We start from the raw sequence: 6,000 nt of genomic DNA on the forward strand, positions 1-6,000 counted from the left end.
TATTTAACTTCTGACCCCTTTCCCCATCATCAAATTGCATCATTCCAACCTCTGCTTCTATTAACGTCACCTGGCCTTCTGCCTCTCTCTCTCTCTCTCCCCCGCCTACATTCCTCTTAAAGACTATTGTGATTACACGGGGTCCACAGTGATGATCCAGGATAATCCCCGTCACCTTAAGTTCCTTAATTTAATCACACCTACAAAGTCACTTTTGTAATATAAGGTAGCAGTCATAGGTTCAAAAGGTTAGGGTATGGATATATTTGGGTAACATTATTCAGCCTATGACACTAGGCTAGGGGTGTCTGGCCTAAATGATGAGGCTCTATGGAAGTGAGCAGGACTTTCCCATATGCTTAGCTCTAAAGTCCTATCAATAACACCTACATAGCCTTGAGTGTGTTAGAGTCAGAGTTTGGCACAGGCATTTTCTATCTTTATGTTTCACTGCAATAAATAACAGCGTAAGAGGAACTGTGCAGAAAAAATACGGCATATTTGAGTCTACATGAAACTTGGGTCAGACAGAATATTTTATAATATAGTAAAATAACTGTAAAGTACAGGTCAGAGACAGAATGTAATTTTACAGGTGTTTTAATCACAACATCTACTAAAGAAAGAACCAAATCTTAGGAGAAAAATGAGGTGTAGCTCTGATGATGACGATGATGATGATGATTATTATTATTATTGAGACAGAGTGTTGCTCTGTCACCAGGCTGGAGTGCAGTGGAGTAACCTCAGCTCACTGCAACCTCTGCCTCCCGGGTTCACGCTATTCTCCTGCCTCAGCCTCCCAAGTAGCTGGACTACAGGCACACACCATTACGCCTGGCTAATTTTTATATTTTTTGTAGAGATGACGTTTCACCATATTGGCCAGGATGGTCTTGATCTTTTGACCTCATGATGGAATTATAGGTGTGAGCCACTGCACCCAGCTATTAATTTTTTTTGAAATGGAGACTCACTCTGTCGCCCAGGCTGGAGTGCAGTGGTGGGATCTCAGCTCCCTGCAACCTCCACTTCCCAGGTTCCAGCTTTTCTCCTGCCTCAGCCTCCCCACTAGCTGGGATTACAGATGTGCACCACCATGCCCGGCTAATTTTTATATTTTTAGTAGACAGGGTTTCACCATGTTGGCCAGGCTGCTCTGAAACCCCTAACCTCAGGTGATCTACCCACCTTGGCCTCCCAAATTGCTGAGATTACAAACGAGAGCCACCATGCCAGGCTAGCTCTGATTATTTTAAGGATTAAATGAGACAATTATGTAAGCACTGTTACCACAAACTTAGTGGCTTAAAATAACTGTTATGGGCCAGGTGCAGTGGCTCACGCCTGTAATCCCAGCACTTTGGGAGGCCGAAGTGGGCAGATCACTAGGTCAAAAGACAGAGACCATCCTGGCCAACAAGGTAAAACCTCGTCTCTATTAAAAACTACAAAAATTAGCTGGGGCGGTGGCGTGCACCTGTAGTCCCAGCACTCAGGAGGCTGAGGCAGGAGATTTGCTTGAACCCGGGAGGCAGAGGTTGCAGTGAGCCGAGATGGCACCACTGCACTCCAGCCTGGCGCCTGGTGACAGAGCAAGACTGTCTCAAAACAAAAACACAAACAAACAAAAAACTGTTATAAACTGAATGTATCTCCCCAAAATTCATATTTTAAAACCTAAGCATAGTGCCTAATTAACACTTAGTAAATGCTCAAAAAAGTTAATTATTATGATATCATCCAATACTCTGACATTAAAAAATTTTTTCTTTCTCTTGGATTCCAATGATGAATCTACATATAGTTCATTCCTTATCAGAAAAGCACTTGCATTTCTATCCCCAAAGAGGGTGCTGACACTGAGCTAAAGGAAATCTCAGAAGACAACCTCTCCCAGCAGACCACCAGCACGATCTTTGACATGGTTTTCTTTCTGAAAATGACCTCTTTTTCCTGGGTTAAAGTTGAGTAGCCGGGCATTAGCTGCTACTTGGAAAAGTGCTGAGTGGCTGATGTATGCTGTCAGCATTATTCTCGAGGCCAGCGGGGGGAATGTCTGCATGGCTTCTTCCTTTCCATTTACATTTGGCAAAGACTTACATTGTGATGCTTAGGAAGGTGGGAAGTAATGAAAATGCATAGTTCTTTCCAGCCATATCACACACGCACTTAATATGCCATCTTCCCAATAGTGTGCTGCACTCGTAGAAACAACAATGAAAATGACCAGAGACCAGGCATGGTAGTTTAAGCTTGTAATCCCAGCACTTTGGGAGGTTGAGGTGGGAGAATCACTCCAGGACCCTGTCTCTAAAAAAAACAAAAACAAAAAAAAACAAAAAAAAAAAAAAAAAAAAAAAATTAAAAATCAGCTGAGTGTGGTGGCATATGCCTGTAGTCCCAGCTACTTGGGAGGCTAAGGTGGAATTATCATTTGAGGTCGAGACTGCAGTGAACTGTGATTGCGCCATTGCACGCCAACCTGTGTGACAGAGCAAGATATCACGAAAGAAAGAAAAAGAGAGAGAGAGGAAGGAAGGAAGGAAAAAAGGAAGGTAGGAAGGGAGGAAGGGAGGGAGGGAGGGAGGGAGGGAGGGAGGGAGGGAAAAAAGGGCCAGAAAGGAAATGATAAAATGAAACTATCATCTGAAAGAAAGTCTAGTCATTGCAGACAAATTTAAGAATTAGTCTATCTGTTCCCTACTCTGGAGGGAAAAAGGGGCCAAAAAGGAAATGATAAAATGAAACCATCATCTGAAGGAAAGTCTAGCCATTGCAGACAAATTTAAGAATTAGTCTATCTGTTCCCTACTCTCCCACTAATTTATCTATAGAAAGTTAAATGGCACTTTTTCCCCATCTGTAAAAAAATAAAAAAGAGAAAGAATTATTAAATAAAAATGGCATAAAATACGCATCTATATCAACAAACATGTAAATAATACATAATTTACTTTAAGGAATCTTTGCTCTGACCTGACACAATATATGTTCATCACTGGCCTTGATGGACTTGACTTTCTCCTTCTCCCCTCCCCATTATGAACCCCAAAAAGTCTCTTGTCCTCTTTTTTGAGACAGGGTCTCACTTTGTTACCTATGCTGGAATGTAGTGGTGCAATTATGGCTCTCCGAAGCTCAAACTCCTGGGCTCACATGATCCTCCTACCTCAGCCTCCCAAGTAACTAGGACTACAGACATGTAACACCATGCCAGCTAATTTTTTTTTCTTTTGGCACAAAGTCTTACTATGTTGCACAGACTGGTCTCAAACACCTGGCTTTAAGTCTTTTGTCCTTATTATCAACAGTCACTTGCTAAAATCTTGTGAAAGGTCTGGTGCAGTGCCTCATGCCTATGATCCCACCACTCAGGGAAGCCAAGGCAGAAGGACCACTTGAGAACAGAAGTTTGAAACCAGCCTGGGCAACATGGTGAGACCCCATCTCTACAAAAACTTTAAAAAATCAGCCTGGAATGGCAGTGTGCATCTTTAGTCCTAGCTACTGAAAAGGCTGAGGATAGCTTGAGCCCAAGAGTTCAAGGCTGCTGCTGCTATGAGCTATGATCGCTCCAGCTTGGGTGACAGATCAAGACCAGTCTTTGGAAAAAAAAAAAAAAGTTGTGACATTTTCCAGTAAAGGCAGGAAAAGGCAACTACCTCTCCAGTTAGAATCATCCATTGTACTTGTTCTAAAATCCTTTTCTATTCTCTCAGAAGTCATTTCTATTTCCCTATCCCTCTGGCAGTCAAGTCCGTTTAGTAACTCCTGGTTAGCCTCCAGGGCATTACTTCTCTCTCTTGCTTTCAATGCTATTTGTTTCTTATGTGAGATACAATATAGGCAGAATAAGTTGTGTGGGGTTTTTTTAAAACCCCAATGTAACATGCTCCTAAAGTATTTGACAAATGAGTCTAGCCTTGTTAAAATGTTTTTCTCCTCTAAATAGTATTGAGGAAAACATCTACGTACACACATCTTAAAAAGTAATAATTACAGAGTAGATCACAAAACCTAAAACTTGGTCTTCTTAGTGAAAATAATGATTCCGTATTATCTGAACAACTATCACTTGCAGATGATCAATACAAATATTCTGGTTAAGGGTTAGATGAAGATTGCTACAGAGCTAAGAAAAAGATGGGAACATTGGGTCATAAAAATACTAAAGAATTTTAAAGGTGAAGATTAGTGTTCCCTCTTCAAGATTATCAATGAGTAGAGGTTTGGGGCAAGATAAACCACCTCTGCATAAATTATTATCCTTTCAGATACTGATTATCCTATTAAATAGGTTAAGTAACCCAAACTCAGACAGAGAAAGATTAATCATAAGCGGGGGAGAGTCATACATACATATATATTATACATGTATATATACACACATACATATTTCATATACATATATGAAAATGTCAAAGTTCAGAGTTTAAGGAGGTAAAATTAATAAATGACAAATTTAGAAGGAAAAAGTAAGCAGGACAATATTTATTATGCCAGTTTAAAGACTAAAACCTATTAATATTTCCTGCCCAAGGCTTCAAAATTGTTCTCACTTTCCTGCAATCTTCCAGCCTCAGACAATGAGATTATACATACACATATAATCATCGACTGAGACAATTGGGTTACATATACCACTTTTATACTTCCTCTAGGGCTTTCTAGCATTGCTTGAACTCTAATAGGAACAGAATATTATGAAGGAAAATGAGTCTGTACAGTTCACTTCAGACTTAATTTCATGCAAAGTACTTAAAATACTCCTATAATTTACTTGAATATCTATGCCCACTCTATAATAAGGAGAATGAGTAGCTTACGTATCAATGAAGAAGCAGAAAAAGAACTGGTGTCCCCAGGCCTGACCTTTAGTGGAGTCAACAAACTGCATAGCAAGTCATTACTATTTCTCTGGCCCTGCATGGTCAATATCACATTGAATAAATTTTCTCTAATATATATTACAAAACATCAGGCATATAAACCTGGTTTCTTAAATAAAATTGCCACTACAGCCTATAGAATGTAGCCTGATATTCAAGGTCAGCCCCATATACCCCCATAGATAGTCCCAATTTTTTCCTATCATATCTCTCAGTAGTTGCTTATAAAAACTCTCCACTCCAGCCAGCCTAGTTTACTCCCCAATCCCCTACATATTCTCATTTCCCTTATATCAGGCCATCTGGAAAGTAAATGGAATGTCATCCCCAATAGCCAAAGCTGAAACCATTTGAACAACAAAATAAAATACTATTGGCTTATAACAAAAATAAAAACAAAAAACCTATGAGTTCAAACTGATCTAAATAAATGATTAAGTAATTAAAAGGAGAACAGTCTAATCTCTAAATTAGAATAATTCCCAATAACTCATGTAAATACTCTATCCTCAAAGAAGTAGAATATAAGTCCCCGTTCTTTAAGTGTGAGCTGCACACAGTGAATTACTTTTAAAGAGTACAGTATGAAAAGGGGGAAAAGACAGTAACTTCACACTAACTGGATGATGACTATCATCTATAGTGATTAGTCATTTTGATATTATATACTCTTGATATAATACGATAACAATAGTACTTAACCTGTGTGATCTACTATTAACCCTCTGACAATATGTCAGAAGGAGGATCATCTGCTTTGGAGGATCCTAATTCATCAAGCCATGATGATGCTGATGGCTGAATGTCAAGGAGCAAAGGACATCAATGATTACCAGGAGAGTGGCATCTACAGTGTAGATACACTGGACAAAGGGGTGATTCACATCCTGGTCAGGATGGAGCTGGATGGAATGAGATTTCACACTGCTACTGAGATCAGCATGAGATTTAAAACTTACAAACTGTTTATTTCTGGTATTTTCTATTCAATATCTTAGAACTGTGATGTACTGTGGGTAACTGAAACTGCAGAAAGCAAAAGTGTGACTAAGGGGACTATTGTATTTGAAATAGAGGAAACTGGTTATACAAGTGATTAAACAGCTAA

This window comes from Saimiri boliviensis, chromosome 10 (genome assembly GCF_048565385.1).
Source record: "Saimiri boliviensis isolate mSaiBol1 chromosome 10, mSaiBol1.pri, whole genome shotgun sequence".
Classification (NCBI taxonomy): Eukaryota; Metazoa; Chordata; class Mammalia; order Primates; family Cebidae; genus Saimiri; species Saimiri boliviensis.